Below are 19,598 nucleotides of genomic sequence, written 5' to 3'. Positions count from 1 at the left end.
GGTAATCTTCACACAATCCCATGTACTGAATAAGAAAGGGATAAAGAGTTGGCTTACAATCGCCACTTCACACAAATACAAGTTAAATATACATCATCCAGAATACAAACAAGGTCCGACTACGGAACCAAAATAAAAGAAGACAACCCCAAATGCTAGATCCCCGATCGCCCCAACTAGGCTCCAATACTGATCAACAGGAAACGAAACAACACACGAACAAGATCTTCATCGAGCTCCCACTTGAGCTGGGTTACGTCACCTGCACCAATATCATCGGGACCTGCAATTGTTTGGAAGTATCCGTGAGTCACGAGGAATCAGCAATCTCACACCCGCGAGACCAAGACTATTTAAGCTTTAAGGGTAGGAAAGGGTAGTGAGGTGGAGCTGCAGCAAAGCACTAAGCATATATGGTGGCTAACTTACGCAAAAGAGAGCAAGAAGAGAAGCAACGCATGGTCGAGAAACTATAAGTGATCAAGAAGTGATCCTGAAGCTACTTACGTTCAAGCATAACACAAGAACCGTGTTCACTTCCCGAACTCCACCGAGAAGAGAACATCACGGCTACACACGCGGTTGATGCATTTTAATTAAGTCAAGTGTTAAGTTCTCTACAACCAGACATTAACAAATTCCGATCTGCCACATAACCGTGGGCAGGGCTCTCAAAAGTTTATACCCTGCCGGGGTGTCCCAACTTAGCCCATCACAAGCTCTCACGACCAACAAAGGATATTCCTTCTCCCAGGAAGACCCGATCAGACTCGGAATCCTGGTTACAAGACATTTCGACAATGGTAAAACAAGACCAGCAAAGCCGCCCGATGTACCGACAAATCCCGATAGGAGCTGCACATATCTCGTTCTCAGGGCTCACCGGATTGTCCAAACTTCCGGTAGGCCAACCCAAAGTTGCCCCTGGTGGTCACCGATGGCTGACAGGTTGGACCAACACTCAGAGGAGCACTGGCCCGGGGGTTTAAAATAAAGATGACCCTTGAGTCTGCAGAACTCAAGGGAAAAGGCTTAGGTGGCAAATGTTAAAACCAAGGTTGGGCCTTGCTGGAGGAGTTTTATTCAAAGCGAACTGTCAAGGGGGTCCCATTCCCCCAACCGCGTAAGGAACGCAAAATCAAGAAACATAACACCGGTATGACGGAAACTAGGGCAGAAAGAGTGGAACCAAACACCAGGCATAAGGCTGAGCCTTCCACCCTTTACCAAGTATATAGATGCATTAAATTTCAGGATCTCGGGAATTTCACTAAATCATTTCCTGCTGTTATTTTTATGCCATGTATTCATGTTGCTACAGAGAGATCCATGCTTTGTTTGAGTATCTTCATTAAGGATGATTTGGACATATGGTTGTGCTCTATCCATCCATGTCCCTGTTTGCATTTATGGAGTCCCTTGCATGACTTAATCTTTCTCTACTTTTGCTATAAAATGTTCCTGGCAGATTGTTTACGTGTTAATCAATTTTGCCAAGGTTGTTGTAGTTGATCCAAGCATGCTATTAACTTGTTCTTTCCATGGTTAGCCTTATGATCATGTATTCTTGCTGGTAGAATGCTTAGTTTGTCATGCAATGCCTTGTGGTGAGTGAATCGAGCTTGCAAAGAGGCCTTCATAACTCTGTTTTGCCATGCTCAGTTTTTCTGCTAAGTCTGAATCTGTTAGTGAACTTGCTATGTTTACATGGGTGCCATCATATCTTCTGATCCTTTTTGGCTTATGGTAAGTCAAGGACTTCTGTTCTATGCTTTGAGTAGATTCATACCATGCCTTGTATTGCTATGTTTTGTTCCTGCATCTTGTCGTTTGCTTACTCTAAACATTGCTTCCTGATGTTAATTCCTGACATGTTATTTTTTTCAGGAAGTCTGTGATGCTGATATCTTTTGCACTTTTGCCATGCTTGTTTAAACCTGCTCTTGAGTGATTTAGCCGTAGCTCAGTGTTCATCTTTTGTCAAGCATCTTGAGTAGATCACTGTCATGTGCCTTTTTGATAAGTTGGAGTGTAGTAGCTTAGTTTCTTGTTGCACTCTAGATGGCATCGTAATGTTAATCACAAAATTTGTGCCATTCTTGTTTTGATTTCCATTTGCAAACCATGCATCCGATTCCGGTGATCTTTATATCGATTTCGACCGAAATCATCTCACCTTTCCATAGGCACACTTGGTTTGCCAAGTTAAGGCCTGGTTCAATCTTTCCTTTCCGAAGCACGCATATGCATTGCATATCACATCCCGCATATCATGCCATGTTTTGCATCATGTTGCTTGCGCATTGCACCGTGATTGATTGTTGGTCTTTTGCTTGTGTGCTTGCCTTGGGTAGATCCGGGAGACGAGTTCGTGATCGAGAAACCCATTGAGTATGCTTATGAGGATCAAGCTTCCGTCAACTCTGAGAACTTTGCAGGCAAGATGACCATACCCTCGAAATCACTTCTATCTTTGCTTGCTAGTTGCTCGATCTATTGCTATGCCGCGATACCTACCACCTGCTATATCATGTCTCCCATATTGCCATGTCAAGCCTCTAACCCACCTTTCCTAGCGAACTATTGTTTGGCTATGTTACCGCTTTGCTCAGCCCCTCTTATAGCGTTGCTAGTTGCAGGTGGAGATGAAGTTTGTTCCTTGTTGGAACATGTTTATTATTGGGATATCATTATTATATCTTGTTTACTTTAATGCATCTATACACTTGGTAAAGGGTGGAAGGCTCGGCCTTATGCCTGGTGTTTTGTTCCACTCTTGTCGCCATAGTTTCTGTCATACCAGTGTTATGTTCCTTGATTTTGCGTTCCTTACGCGGTTGGGTTATAACGGGAACCCCTTGAGAGTTCGCCTTGAATAAAACCTCTCCAGCAAGGCCCAACCTTGGTTTTACCATTTGCCACCTAAGCCTTCTTCCCTTGGATTCCACGGACTCAAGGGTCATCTTTATTTTAAACCCCCGGGTTAGTGCTCCTCTGAGTGTTGGTCCAAACTAGAGCCCCTTGCAGCGCCACCTCGGGGAAACTTGAGGGCTGGTTTTAGTTGTACGGATTGCTTATCCGGTGTGCCCTGAGAACAAGATATGTGCAGATCCTATCGGGATTTTTCGGCACATTCGGGTGGCTTTGCTGGTCTTGTTTTACCATTGTCGAAATGTCTTGTAACCGTGATTCCATGTCTGATCGGGTCTTCCTGAGAGAAGGAATATCCTTCGTTGACCGTGAGAGCTTGTGATGGGCTAAGTTGGGACACCCCTATAGGGTTTGAACTTTCAAAAGCCGTGCCCGCGGTTATGAGCAGATGGGAATTTGTTAATGTCCGGTTGTAGAGAACTTGAAACTTAACTTAATTAAAATGAATCAACCGCGTATGTAGCCATGATGGTCTCTTTTCGGCGGAGTCCGGGAAGAGAACACGGTCTCGTGTTATGCTTGAACGTAAGTAGTTTCAGGATCACTTCTTGATCTTTATAGCTTCTCGACCGTGCTTTGCTTCTCTTCTCGCTCTCATTTGCGTAAGTTAGCCACATATATGCTAGTGCTTGTTGCAGGTCCACCTCACTACCCCTTTCCTACCTTAAGCTTAAATAGTCTTGATCGCGAGGGTGTGATATTGTTGAGTCCCGGTGACTCACAGATTACTTCCAAACATATGCAGGTGCCGATGATGCCAGTGCAGGGGACCTACCGAACTCAAGTGGGAGTTTGACGAGGATTTGGGGCGTTACTATGTGTCTTTTCCGAATGATCAGTAGAGGAGCCCAGTTGGGGCGATCGGGGATCTAGCATTTGGGGTTGTCTTTCTTTATTTGGTTCCGTAGTCGGACCTTGATTGTATTCTGGATGATGTAATGCTGTATTTATGTATTGTGTGAAGTGGCGACTGTAAGTCAACTCTTTATCCCTTTCTTATTCAGTACATGGGATGTGTAAAGATTACCCCTCTTACGACATGCCTACTATGCGGTTATGCCTCTAAGTCGTGCTCCGACACATGGGAGATATAACTGCATCGTGGGTGTTACAGCATGGGGCGGCAACGTGCGATGAGGCAAGCTACCAGGTGGTGCAGCGGTCCCAAGGTGACGCATGTGCGCTCCCCGCGCAACCACGTCAGCGTTAAGAGCACGTGCCACCAGAGGCTGTGGTGCGTGGGCATCATGATCGAGCTCCACCCATGCGGCCTGCACCCGTGAGTGTAGCGGGCTGCCGCGCCTTCACCCCAAAGTTGTGCCGCGTCGTTTGGCCTGGCAAGTTCAGGCCAGACCTGCCTCCACGCTACGATGGTACCCCCACCTGCGGAGTTCCTCCAGCTCTACTCGCTGATCATCAAGACAGCGAACGGTGAAGAAAAGGTCATGATGAACTGGTTTCCCATGGCTCTCAAGGACGGCGCATGCTCCTGGCTCATGCACCTCGTGGAGGGGTTGATCTCCTCTAGGGATGAGCGTCGCGAGCGCTTCATCGCCATCTTCCAGGGCACCCATGACCGCGCCCCTGTGGTGGGTAACCTGCGGCGTGTGAAGCAGCAGACGGGCGAGATCCTGCACAAGTACACAGAGTGCTTCACAAACATTCGCCTCAAGATCCCAAAGGCGTCGGACGAGGCCATCATCTCAGCATTCATCGACGGCGTCCGATACGTCAAAATAAAGGTGGAGCTCGCTATCCACGAGGACTTGTGCTCAGCCCTAGAGATGTTGAAACTGGCAATCAAGTGCGCAAGGGACGAAGAGGGCCGCCTCTCACTCATCGAGCTCCCGGAGGCTGACCCCAAAGACAAGAAGGCCAAGTCTAAGGAGGCGAAGCGCAAGGGTCCCGTCATGCTTGTAGCTGAACCCGAGATGAAGCGTGGCCATGACCACGACGAGCCTCCCAGGGGTAACCGCCCATTCTGCATCTTCCACAACGTACACAGCCATAACACCAAAGACTGCCAGGAAATAAGGGCCCTCCACGATGGACGCCTCAGCCACCATCCTGCACGTGGCGACCATAGCTATGGCCGTGGAGGAGGACACTACGGAGGCTGCTAGGACAACCGTGACCCTCGTTAGGACTCGCGCGACCAGCATCGCGAGGACCGCTGGCATGATGAGCCTTGTGACGAGCCCTGGTGTGACCAGCCTCGTGAGGCCCGTCCTCAGGGCAATGTCGGCCTCCCTCCGCTGCCGCCGCCAAGGAGAAATGACGACAACTGACAGGATGATGGGGCTGGGGGCTTCCAAGAACCTCATGTGATTGCCTGCATCCTGGGCAGTGCTCAGGCCCCTGCCTCACATTGCATCTTGAAGCAGTTTGCTCATGAAGTTAACGTGGCCCTCCCGAAGCTAGAGGTTGTGCGTCCCCTCAAGTGGTCATGGTGCGTTACCACCTTCCACTCCAAGGACCACCTCAAGTGCTCGGCCGCATCATGCTTGCTTCCCATGCTCTGCACGCCCACCATCAGCAACGTCTCATCACCAAACCCCTCATCGATGGTGGCGCGAGGCTCAATGTTCTCTCCCTTGAGACGTTTGAGATGCTCCAAGTGCCCTATGATCAGCTCCTGCCCACCAAGCCCTTCTCAGGAGTGACCGACGGCTCCACCATACTCCTGGGGCAGGTGTGCCTTCTCGTCACCTTTGGCACACGCGACAACTACCACACCAAGCTCATCGACTTTGACATCGCCTGCATCGGCCTCCGGTACAATGCCATCCTTGGATACCTTGCCCTCGCCAAGTTCATGGCGGCAACCCACCATGTCTACAATGTCCTCAAGATGAGGGGTGTGGCAGCATCGTCACGGTCGCCAGTGATGAGAAACATGCGGTGTGCTCCCTCAAGCGCTCCTACCAGGCTGCTGCAGCTGAAAACTCTGACAATGATGGTGTTGTTCTGCCTCCCGAGGCCACCCCCAAGAAGAAGAAGCTTCTCCCCAAGAATCGTCGTGAGGCTGGAGTGCTTGCCGACGGCGCCTCAGGTTCCGTGCCCACTGCTGGGGCGGCCCTTCCTCCGCATAGGAATGTGCGCCCAACACTTCCCTCAAGACAGGCTGAGGGGCTTCCATCTAGAGAGCCTCTGACCTGAATAGTGCGACGAGGGAGGTGCTCGGGCACCACTTGGAGGTGTGCTCCAACACACGCCCCTGCCAGCAAGGAGCGAGGCATGAGGCACCAGGCGCATGAGTATTCATTACCAAGGTGATTGAGGAGCTTCAGGAGACGCAGACAATACGTGGTGAGCACCGCCCCGCACCACCCAGAGGGTCGTAGCCCTCAACATGGGCAGCGAGCTATGCATCTGCGTCAACATCCCAGGCCTCAATAGGGCCGCTTCGCAGGGTCTCTTCTGGCCCTCGCGCGTAGGCCGGAGTGGAGGCTACCCCTACAGCTAGATCAGCATGCCGTTTGGATCGCTGAATGTGGGCACCTTGTACCAGCGCTTCGTGTAGCATGCTATGGCGTGTCACGAGGCCAGATGCTAGGCGGTCATGTCTGAGGAGGCCTCGGACCCGTGCGAGCCCCCTAGGCTTCGCCAGCTCCCCAAGCCTTAGGAGCCGTCTAGCTCATGTGGAGCAACTTCTGCGGCATGCGTCTCCAGCTACCTTGACGCGTCTACAACACTGCTGCCAGGTGACTTTTTGGTTTGTTCAGTTGAGGGCACCCCTCAGGCTGCATTATCCTCAAGTAATCAGGGCTCGCCCCTACAACTGTATCGTTTTGCACATGTACCAGGACTGGCTTTGCCTTTATGAATTTCCTAAGTATTCCAACCTGCACGTCCGGTGCTTCGCCACCGTGAATGTCGCTGCACCCTCACAAACCTGCCCGCGACCGCCTCATGATTAAGGACTGGCGTGACGTTTGTGCTCGGGTCCGTCCCTGCAGCATTTTTAAACCCAAGCGACCGAGCTCTGTCTCGTGGGCCAGCTCCCATGTGTGTCACCTCCCCGGGTCCTTGGTGCCTTGTTCTCGCATAGGCTAATCGCAAGTGGATGAGTAAGGGTGCACAGCCTGGTTCATACAACAACAGTTTGGCGCTTTGCCGTCACGGGAGCCATGCGCTGGGTGTCTTTCTATGGGATTGTTGCATGAGAAGACTGGGCACGGCATCTGTGCTCGGGTCCGTCCATGCAGTGTCGATAAAACCAATGGCTGAGCTCTGTCTGGCGGGTCGGCAACATTCACGTAACCTCCTGGGGTCATTGGTGTTCGGCCTTCTCATGCGATAACCTTCGGAGGTTCATTTAGCGCAGGGCGTCCCCACCACATAGGTCTCATAAGCGCGCTCGGCGCTAGAAGATTCAGGTGCAACCCACCTTGAGGTAGGACCTCGTGAGTCCCGCGCTGGCTCACGGGTGCCCAGATACACCTCCTCCCATTCTGTCATGCTAGCCACACGTACGAACGGGGTTGTACATGCCCAGGAGTCTGCCCCCATGGGAACTCCCACCCACGCCCAAGTGGAAGCCCCATGCTCCACGTTGGTGGATGAGACGGTCACACAACGACTATGCCCATGCCCAAGTGGAAGCCCCGTGCTCCGCGCTGGTGGATAAACAACTGAGGGGACCCTAGGGGTTGCACCAACCTCAGGATTGCTTCACGGCCCTGTCATGCCGCATTCCCCTAGAATGCGCGCATGAGGGGGCTGGATATGGAGGCTACGCTCAGGCCCAGCCTGGCACACACCACCTCACCAGGTCCCTTGTACCTGGTCTTCCCGCGTCCCTCTCGGGTGAAAGCTGGCGAAGAAAGGTATGGAGGACACCGGATTAACTTCGTCACAACACACGTTTCCTTCATGAGGGCTTCTCGTACACCAAGGGGGACCCTTGAGCACAGTGACTCAGGGGCCTCACTAGTCATGTAGCCCCTCGCCCCTCGGTGTCGTCCTGGCGATCCGGACGCCCCAACGGCGGTCGAGGTATGCGCGGGGCTCGGCCCTGCCGACGCAGAGTGCAAAAGCAAACAGGAAAGAAACCAAGCACGAATAGGAAAACTGCGGAGTCCTAACAGTCATTACAAGCATAAAGTGTTCCACAAATTCAAACAAAAGTCTTACGCCTCCGCGAGGCACGAGAAATGTTGCAGGATAAAAACTAGGATGAAGCGCCACCATCGTCTTGGCCGTCATCGCCGCCTGTCCCGGTCATAGGGAGCTCGTCGTCGGCGATGCTGCCACAATCATCGCCGCTGCTGGCCTCCACAACAATGGGTGCGGCATCGGGGATGCAGAGGAACTTCTTTAGCAATGCATCCACGTGACCCTTCACGGCTTCCGCGGCAGCAGCGCGAGACTCTAGAGCGACCAGATGGATCACCACGTCGAAGTCGAAGCTCGGATCCCGTAGGAAGAGCTGGCTAAAGAAGTGCGTCGCAGCTACGATGAAGAGCGAGCGGCACTCCTCCTCCAAGATGGAGTCCACCTCAGCGGTGGCACCCTCAAGCGCTTCGACGAGCTTGGAGCATAGCCCCGCAAAGCCACCTTCTGCGGCCACCAGCAGCTCTACGTATCCTCCCCTACATATAAAGCATAGCGCCTCACGAGACCTGAGCTCAATGGAGAGGAAGGTTTCATGTTCCTCGGCCGCCTTCTTCTCAGCAAAAATAAGGATCTTCTCCCTAGCCTCCAGCTAAGCTGTCACCTCGGAGACGTGTTAGGCATGGGACGCCTGGGCTTTGTCCACCTACTCCTTCAGATTGGCCAGGCGACCGCGCTCCCCGGCCTGATCAGTGATCACCTGGGCCAACTTGGGGTCACGATCGGTGAACTTTGCTTCACGGGCCTTGAGACCCTCCTCCGGCTGCTGGTGCCATTGGGCTTGCGCGACTTACTCCTCCTGAAGGGTCATCAGCTTGGCCTCCGCCTCGTTGCAGCGCTTCTCGGCAGATGCTGCACTGGCCAGCGCCGCGTCGCGAGCCTCCTTCGCTTCGGCGGCTTCCTACCTACCCTGTGCGGTCGAGGCTCCGACCACGACCTAGGCCATCTTGGCGGATGTGTCGACCTGGAGCCACCCCAAAATAAGCCCCATGCGCTCCCTCGTGAGGCACCTATCGGCATCTTAGAGGTCGGCCCGGATTCGGCCAAGGGTGATGAAGGCTTTATCCAGGGCCTCGGGCCTGATGAGGGGGCCGCAGTTCGCCAGCACAAGGGACTGGCGAGGAGGCGGCATAGGCGCATTAGCCAACGCCGTGGTCAAGGAAGTGGTGGCATTGCAGCTTGGGGCACCGGAGGCTCCAAGCTCCCTTCAGGCACAACAAGGGCGGACAGCTTCGCATCCTGCTGGACTGCGGGGGCTGGCCCCTCCTGAAGCTATATCACCACATCCTCAGGGGCGCGCTCCGTCGCGAGGGGACAAGGGACCACCTCCTCCACCCGCGTTGGGGCCGTTGATGCCGCAATGAGGGGTGTCGCCTCCTGAGCCCCGGTGCCCTTGACGGACGTTCCTCCAGGCAGCGCCAACAAGGCGACAGGAGTAGGTGGATCACTCGAATGCTCGGGCATGGTGCTGCCCGAGCGCCCGGGGGTTGCGTCAGGTCAGCCTGATGCATTTCCACGCCCGCCATGGCCGCAACCAGAGGCTAACGGCTCCCTCAGGACTAGGGGATCCTTCGGCTCTTGGCTCTCCTTCCACTTCTTCATCACGACGCCCAACTTGGTCATCAGGAGGGGAGTACTATGGGTCTAGTGGCAATCTATTCTTAACTCAAGGGCAAGGTAGGTTACTTACTCATCAGGATTGACCCACGTCCTCTTATTCTCCTTCTTGGTCGGAGCTAGGGTACCCCCTCCTTTCCTTGATGTGCCCTTGGTCGTGCTTGGGGGACCGGCGGGGTGCTCTTCGGATGGCGTCGACGCGGCGCTGCCGCCTGGAGAGGCGGAGGGGTTGCCCTGTGGGGTCACGGCCGGCAGGGCCACATCCGCCCCAATGGTGGACGCCCCATGTGACAACCCGAGAACGATGCTCCAGATGTCTTCCATTTATTCGCCGATGTTGCCTTGTCATTCGCTTGCATGTTGCACTTTTCCATGTCATCATGTGCATTTCATTTGCATGTTTTTCAAAACTTGCATCCATCCGGGTCTCCGAGTTCTCTCCGTTGTCCATTCTGAGTCCAACCACGCTCGCACACGCCCATGGCACCTCCGAATATTTGTTTATTAGTGGGATAAAAATGTTCTCGTAATGTGATGTAGTTGGTGTGCGGTCTTGTTTTATTGTAGGTAGACCGCCTGCCAAATTTCGTCACGTGTGGAGTCCGTTTAATAGCCCATCTGTTAAACATATAGCGGCATATAGCAGGTCAAACGTCGGACGTTTTCGGTCTCCGAAAACTATTTCCGGGCCGCTCTTCTTTTCTGACCTCTGAGCCCAGCCCCTCTTCACAGCCCACTTGCAGCCCACCTAGCCCATCCTAACCACCCCTCCCACCGGAACTGTCGGATCGTAGTCGGAGGGCTCCAAAATCCCAAACCCTAACCTTCACTATACATAGACCTACACCCTTCCAAATTTGGGCTAAACCTATCCCTAGTCACCCTACCCTCCTTCTTCATGCAGCCGCCGCATCCTCCTCGAAAACCGCATCACCAGTCACCTCCAGCCGCCTCGTCCTCGTTTTCCGGCGAGCCCCATCCCCCGCATGCCACATGGTGAGCCGCTAGTGGCTGCGCGCCATCCAGCCGTCGTCTCGACCAACCCCGAGCCGCCACACGTCCTCCCCGCGCCTCCCACTGCCGCGGCCCTTCGGGGCCTAGATCCGGACCGAACCGGGCCGCGACCCCGTGCCCCTCCATGCTCGCTTGCCCCAGTGCTCCAGATCGGGAGAGGATCTCTTGATCCAGAGCTCCACCGTTGCCTCGGCCTCACCGGAGCACCACCTACCATCGACCTTGACCCCGCCGACCTCCGTCGACGGAGCGCACCGAAGCGCCGTCCTCCCCGCCGCCCGTGCCTCGACCTCACCTCGCCAGTGACCACATCTCCCAGCGCTGGACCTCTCCGACCTCGCCGCCCAAGGCCGCCGCCACCGGCAAGAACGAGCCCCTCCATGCCCCACTGACGAGCGCCGTCGACGCCACCCATCTCCCCACGCCGCCCGATGCTTCGTCAAGCCCAGATCCGCCGCTGCCATGGATGCCCGCCGTCGGGCGCCCAAGCTCCCTCGCCAGAGCCCCGATATGCATGCCTCCGTCCCGGCACCGCCTTGTCCCCCAATCCAAACGTGCCCTTGGTGGCTGTTTCATTCATGTTACGGTTCATGTTCATGTTATTATCTTCATTGCAAAAGGGCATGTTGTTGTTAAGTGCTAAAACTGTTATAACTTGCCCTATTGTTATTTTTGTGTGATTTAATGCATACATCATATGAGCATCTTGTCAACATGAGTGTAGTGCATTTTTATATCCTCTTGCAGCTAGTATTTATTTCATGCCATGATATGCCACGATATGAGCAATAATTCTACATCTATGAACACTTACATAAAGTTTTAGGTAACCTTCCTAACCAACTCTCTCCCCCGCCCCCTGATTTTCACGCTGGTGGTCCCCCGTATTGTAGCGCCCAAGATGCGATTCTATCTCAATCACGTAATGAATCCATGATTGGGGCACAATAGCATTTAGAGCGTATAGCAAGGTGGATATCATTATAACATACCATGTACTAAATAGATGAGAATACAAGGTAAAGGCTTACACTCGCCAGAAGCTACAACATGAATACAACAGTTCATCAATACATAGCAACCATCATGCAGAAGAGAAGTATCTGACTATGGATGAAATCAAACGAAAAAGAAGAATGACATCCACCTTGCTAATCCCAGGCTCCCCAACCCGGAACCTATCCCTTGACCGAAGAAGGCGAACTCCAAACAAGCAAGCATCGCACTCGCGTCAGACCATCGCATTTCATGTACCTTCAACTGTTGTTGTAGTAATCTGTGAGCCACGAGGACTCAGCAATCCCATTACCATGGATATCAATACTAGCAAAGCTTAATGGGTATAGAATGGATAAGTGGTGAGGTTGCAGCAAGCGACTAAGCATAATATGGTGGCTAACTTATGAGTACAAGAATAAGATGAGAAATTACGCAACGGTCGCCAACTACTAATGATCAAGAAGTGATCCTGAACTACTTACGTTCAAACATGACCCAACCGTGTTCTCTTCTCGAACGCACCCGAAAAGAGACAGTCACGGTTACGCACGCCGTTGGTGTATTTTAATTCGAATCTAGTGTCAAGTTCTCTATAACCAGGTATTAAAAAATCCCATCTGCCACATAACCGAGGGCACGGCTCTCAAAAGTTTAAACCCTGCAGGGGTGTCCCAACTTAGCCCATGACAAGCTCACGATCCGCGGAGACAATCCTCAATTGTGGGACGTCCGATCAGACTCGGGATCCCGGTGCACAAGACATTTCGACAATGGTAAAACAAGTCCAGCAAGACCTCCCGGCGTGCCGACACCCTGATAGTAGTCGCGCGTATGTCGTCTCAGGCCACGACCGGATGAACACTACGTATGGCAACCAAATACCCCGGGTGAAGGGGGCGGCACCGCAAGTGGCTCTGTTCGGGACCAACACTATCAGCACTGGCCCCCTGTATTAGGTTGAATAACGAACCTCAGCTAGCGCTAACTCCCTATGCGTCAAATTTATTATCATGTCTAGTTATTAGGTTGGGAAATGTTAAAACCAATGTTGGGCCTTGCTAGAAGAGTTTTATTCAAAGCGAACTGTCAAGAGGGGCCCATAAACCCTCACCATGTTAGGGACGCAAAATCAAGGAACTTAACACCGATATGACGGAATCTAAGGTGGCAAGAGTGGAACAAAACACCAAGCAAAAGGCTAAGCCTTCCACCCATTACCAAGTATATAGATGAATTAATTAAATAAGAGATATTGTGATATCCCATGATAACCATGATATCCATGTCCCAACATGGAACAACCTGTAACTGCACCTGCAACTAGCAACGCTATAAGAGGGGCTGAGCCAAGCGGTAACATAGCCAAACAATGGTTTGCTAGGATGGTGGAAAAAAGGTTAGAGGCAATTTGGGAGGCTTGATAAAGAAGTGGTAGGTAGCGCGACATAGCGATAGCATCGAGACAACTAGCATAGCAAAGATAGTAGTGAGATCCAAGGTGACTATCATCTTGCCTGAAAACCCGCTAGGAAGAAGACCGAATCCATGAAGAAGATGAATGGGCGTAGTCGAACGAATCCTCACCAACGCAACATAATCGGAACTATCAAGAAGAAGCACGGCCAGAAAGAATCAACCAACATGGTAAACAACCATCACATAAACATGGCATCATGCGCAACCAAGTATGATGCATGTCCGGTTTAATGATTCATGGCATGGCAAAGTGCAACAAACGATACTACACGTTAAGTGGAGCTCAATATGCAACGAGTTGTGTATTGACGGAACACCACATTCATTTGTTTAGTTCTCTCCCGTTTATGTACCCAACAATATTAAATGTTGTCAAACATGGCAAGTTTAAATGAGGCCGGAAATAACAAACAACAATTCCAGAAAATCCCCATATGCATATTTCTAATTTACTACTGTTCTGCCCTAAACCATATTTTATAGTTATTAAACATGCAAAGTAAGTGAAACATGTTAATCTATGCATTTTTCTACCGCATTTACATATAAAGTTTATTAAATTCGGAGCTACGGTTATTTAGTTATTAAATAAACTATTTTAACAAGTCATTTATGTAAATTAAATTGAAACATCAAGCTAAACATTTTTCACATGAATGAAAGTTGAAAATTATTAAAGTAGATGAAAATCTAAGCATTTTACATGTTTAAATCATTTTAATCCGATTTACGATTAGTGAGATATGATATGCATGAACATAAGGGGCCAATATGTAAACATGTAGTTTTCTGGATAATAGACAAAATCGCTGACGGTAAAAAAAACATATGCGGGCCGAAACTGCCTAGCCCAACAGGAGCATATAAAGGGCGGGGGCTACTCACCATGGGCCATGGCCCAGTTTGGTGGAGAGGGAGGCCGGAACGGGGTGCTGCGCCTGGGCGCGGTCAACGCACGCAGGCGATGCGCGGTCGTGGCTCGAGGCAGGGGTGTTGACCTCCTGCTCGAAGCATAAGAAGAGGAGGAGGTGGCCTGACTTGGCGCGACGGCCTGGAGGAGCTTGGGGAGCGGCGGCGGCGAACTTGGTGAGGAAGGAGGCCGGGAACGCAGGGCCTCGCCGGATCTTGCAAAGGCGGCGACGAACAGAGCAGGGTGGTGGCATAGCTGCAAAGCCATGGCAGGGAAACAAATTTAGAGAAGTGGCACAAAGGGAGGAAGGAGATCAGAGTAGGAGAGGGACGGGCAGAGGGAGGCTGACCCGACAGAGCTCGTGCTCTGGCAAGCTGCTGCTTGTTGCCGGCCGGACGAAGACAGGTGGCCTCAGGATGGCGGGGACTCGTTAGGGCAGGGAGGTGCGGTCATGGAGCTCCAAGCGGCGGCTCCATGGTTCCCTGTGAGAGAAACACGATGAGGGGGTGGTCAGGGAGAGCTTCAGGGAAGAAGAGGAAGGGAAGGGAGTAGGGGCGATGAGGACAGCCTGCTGGTTCGGGCGAGGATCAAAGCAGCTACGGCGGTGGCGCTCGCTGGCATGGTGCTAGAGACGGCAGGGGAGCAAGGTCGCTTGGGGCCTTGTGTAGCTCAGGCGCAGAGTAGTTGCACACGGCTGTGGATTGGAGGTAGCGCCTCAATCCATTCGGGAATGAGCGCTCGGGCTGGCTGTGCGACGGTAGTGGATGACGGCGGGACAAGGAGGCAGAGGCGCTCAGGCTGGTGGTGGTTGGTTCGTCAGCGGCATAAATCCAGGGAGCTGGTCGGAGGCGGGAGAGGATCTAGATCGGGGCGTCTCTGGTTGGTGTAATGCTGAAAATGAGGGAGGGAGAGAGGTTGGTTGCGGGCTTGGATCCCGAGGGAGAGGAGTGGTGGCGGCGCGAGGGTTAGGGTAGGCTAGGGGCTACGATTAGGCTGATATATATATATATATATAGAGAGAGAGATATATATATATAGAGAGAGAAAGTAGCACTATTCTAATCCCAGGATTAGAATAACTATTCGGATCACGGAACGCCTATATAGGAGGCGACCCGACCTTCCTGAGGTCTAAAAAAACTCCGAACCCCACCTCCCACTCTTCCACCTCTCGGCCCTCATCCCCGACCCACTTCCCCCACGGTGCAGCGCCTCCTCCCCCGCGGCCGGCGCGCCACCTCCCCTCCTCCCAATGGCGGCGCGGCCCCTCCCCTCCCCCCCGGGTCGGCTCGCCACCTCCCCTCCTCCCAACGGCGGCGCGGCCCCTCCCCTCCCCCCCGGGCCGGCTCGCCACCTCCCTTCCTCCCAACGGCGGCGCGCCACCTCTCCTCCTCCCAACGGCGGAGCGGCCCCTCCCCTCCCCCCGGACCGGCTCGCCACCTCCCCTCCTCCCCAACGGCAGCGCGGCCCGGATCCCACGAGCAGCCACCACCTCCCTCCCCCTGAATCCGCCCTACCTCTCCATCCCGTGTCCCCAGCCGATGGTGCCCCACTCGCCGTCACCCCCGCCAACCATGCGAGCCGCTACCGTCACCCACGAACCCCAGGCGCCACCGCCCCCGCCAACCATGCGAGCTGCCGCCGTCCCCGCGAACCCCAGGCGCCGCCGCCCCGCCAACCACGTGAGCTGCCGCCGCTCTGGAAACCCCAGGTGCCGCTACCGCCGTTGCCTGCCTCCTCCCACGATGCCGCTAGCGGCCCCTGCCACCACGTGCCGTCACGGCCCCCGTCCGGCGCTGCAGCCCCACCACCGGTTATCCCCACATCTCCTCTGCCAACTCCGGTACGTCTTGTTTCCTTGCCTCAAGATCATCCTCAATGGAGATCCATGTCCCTGCTCCACATCACAGCTCCAGCAGGCACCTTCAAGTGCCTCTTCCCCTGCTGGCTCAGAGTATGCTGCAGTCCAAAGTGTCAAATTTCAGCAGGCCATGGCCATGTATCAAAGACGAACATTTTTGTATAGGAGAAGTCCATGTATTACTGCTCAAATTTAGGGGAGTTCGATTGTTTATGTGTGGGACCGTTACCTTTTTATCTGACTACCAAAAAGATTGTGGATGTGCTGTGCATGTGTGTGCTTAGTACACAAAATGAGAGAAACTTTTTTTCTCATGTAGAGCGAAGAAAGAACAGAGAAGAGAAGGGAGTTGCAAAGCTGTTTCCAAAAATATGTGTGTTCAAAAACATGTTGATACACAAAAAAATGTGGATGAGAAGTTCATATTTTCTGTTGCGCATAGTTTAGAATGTTCACATTCGAAATAACACACACTTTGGGTGTCAAAAATATAAAAAAGGCAAACACACACACAAAATTGTTGGCAAGTACAAAATGGTCAATTTTGAAACAACATGTAATGAAGTGAACATTAACAAAAATGTGAGAATGTGAAAATTTTGTACACTCACTCACATAAAAGGACCTACTCATAATTGTTCCTGTTACTAACGAAAAAACTAAGAAGTTCAGTTCAAAATAACCAAGAAGTTGTACAAATGTTTATTACATTTTTAAAAAAGTACACAAATGAAGTTCAAATAAAAAGGTACAGCGGTTCAATGACAATAAAAAACTCAGATATTTTCACGTAACCGAGAGAAATTCAAAATGACAACAGACAGAAGTTCGCGTACAGCATGGTGTGTGTTTCGTATGAGAAAAAAGGAGTAAAAAGGTGAAGTCCAAAAATTTTGTTGCTAGAAGTTCAAGTGCACAGACCGGGAAAATTCAAAAAGTTCCCTCTTGTTCAACAAGTTTCCACAACGAAAGCTCAAATTAAAATAACAATTTTTTTTCAAAATTTAAATAGTAAATGGATTTCCTTGTTTCTAAAAGAAACCTGGAAGTTCAAATTAAAGTAATGGAACCGTTCAATGTTTATTGAAAACTCGGATTCTAACCACTAATAGAAAATAAAACCAACGTGAGGTTCGAATTAAAATAATATGGAAGTTTGGAGTTTATTAAAACCTAAGATTTACATGTTCGAAAAACAAAAACAAAAACCATTGTCATTTTGGCATTTTAAAAGCAACTCATAAAAAATGAAAAACATTTCTTAGAAGTTCAAGTGCTCGACGAGGGAAAGTTGGAAATTGCTACCCACTTTATGCACACATAATTCTATCTCCCGTTGGTGTCTATGTTTTTACAAATAAATCAAAATTTTAAAAAATGTGCAGGGGGTCCAAACAAAACTAGGATATTTTGATACTAAAAGAAATAAACCAAGAAGTTCAAATTAAAAAATAGAGAAGTTCGATATTTATAAAGAAACTAAGATTTTCCTTGTTAGTAAAGAATAAAAATGACGAAGTTCAATTTAAAATAGAGTAATAGTTCGATGTATACGGGAAACTCAAATTATTACCGTCTCTAAAAAATAAAACTATGAAGTGCAATTTACAAAAAAAATGTTTAATGCTTATTTTAAAACATATTTCCTTCTCTAAGAATATCACTAAGAAGTTGAAATTAAAATAACAAAGAAGTTTGAAGTATATAAAAAACTCAGATTTGTTGTAAGAAGTTCACGTGCACCTCCGTGCATGGTTCATAATTTATATTGCGGGACGTACGATCACCAATTACATGTTTTAAAATGGCATAAAAATGGCGTCCGACCTTCAATTGTATGTAATTCAACGTATACGCAAAAATGTGACAGAAGTTTATAGTGAAAACAATGAGAAGTTCAAGTACTACAAGGAATGCATATTAGAGAATAAAACTATATGAAAATAAAAGTTTAAATGGTTTGTTGAAAGAAGTTCAAGTGATGTGTCCGGAGAAGTTCAAAAATTCTTGCAAGAGAGGGTCTTCTTGTATTTCAATGTTCGATTTTTTCCGTATAAAAATCGAATACAATTCTTTACTCAAAAATATAAAAAGGTGAAGTTCAAATTGAAATAACAGAGAAGTTCGGAGTTTATTAAAACCTAGGATTTACTTGTTCAAAAAATAAAAAACACAACGCCTTTTTTTACACTTTTAAAAACAACTCATAAATGAAAAAATGGTTGCTAGAAGTTCAAGTGCTCGGCGAGGAAAAGTTCAAAAATTCTTGTGAGAGAGGTTCACCGTGTGTTTATATGTCCAAAATACATAAAAATATGTTGTTTGTTGTGTTTTAAAATAATTCACTCAAACCAGAGAGAAGTTCAAAGTGATAACATCCAGAAGTTCACGTACTACATGGTGTGTGTTTCATATAAGAAAAATCCAATAAAGTGAAACAGAGTGAAGTTCAAACAGACATGCCCCAGAAGTTCAACTACTTCATGCAGTGCAAAAAACAACACGTCAAAAACAAAGTGAAGTTCAAATAGACATGCCCCGGAAGTTCTACTACTTCACGCAGTGCATTTCCGTTCGCGATGAACGCAGAAATCATGATCTCGCCATTTTCTAATTTACCTCAAAATGGCAGGAATATTATTTGTGCAAATTCAAGTCCTCGGTCGAAGAAAGTTAAAAAATATATTGTGAGAGACATTTGTACAAAAAGAATATCATTTGTGTAACACTAACGAAATGGATAAGAAAATTACAAACGAAAATACGTCATAGAAGTTCAACGTGAAAACAGGAGGAAGTTCACTCTGAATGAATTTCAGATGAAAAACTTTCAAAATCGTCGCGAGTATGAAAAAATGATCAACATGGGAAAGTTGCGTGTTTACAGCAGCTTTCCATCGGTATATCACCCGCTCAATTCCCGTGAGTGGGATGGAGAGCTACGAGCAGTGGATGAAGATCTACAAGCAAAAAAATCACGTGAAAAACAGAGTGAAGTTCAGGTGCACGCACAGAGAAGTTCAGCTTCTTCACACGGTGCATTTTCGAATAATCTGTTTCGCAATAGAGGCAGAACGAATGATCCCGCGGTTTTCGGAATTACTTGAAAACGGCTAGGATTTAGAGAAAACCATCAACATGAAAAAGTTTTGCATTTTCCGTAGCTTTTCAACGGTATATTATTTGCCCAATTCCGATAAAATTTGTAGAAATTATGGCAAAAATACGTTTTTCGCCATTTTCGAAACTGACTTAAAACCGTAAAGAATTGGGAGAAATAATACATACCAAAAAGTTTCGCATTTGTTCAATCTTTCCAACTCCATATCATTTGCTGCATTCGGATGCATGGTTAAAAAATTAGCTCGAAAATACGAACTCAGTAGGACTTGGACCATTTTCTAAATTACTCTTAAACTATTCAAAATTAGAAAAAAACTTTCAAGATGAAAAAGTAGCGCATTTTCATAAGCTTTCCAACGCCATATCATATGCCTCCATTGGATTAGCCGTTTAGAAATGAGATCGTAAAAACGAACTCAGCTGTTCGGTTTACGAAATTTTATGTTTTTTCAAATTACTCTTTAACCATAGGGAATTAGAAAAACTTTCAACATGTGGAAGGAGCGGTTTTGCAGCAGCTTTCCAACGCCATATTATATGCCTCATTCCGAT

Source organism: Triticum aestivum, chromosome 4A, assembly GCF_018294505.1.
Source record: "Triticum aestivum cultivar Chinese Spring chromosome 4A, IWGSC CS RefSeq v2.1, whole genome shotgun sequence".
Lineage (NCBI taxonomy): Eukaryota > Viridiplantae > Streptophyta > Magnoliopsida > Poales > Poaceae > Triticum > Triticum aestivum.
Note: the sequence above shows the minus strand (reverse complement) of the source record.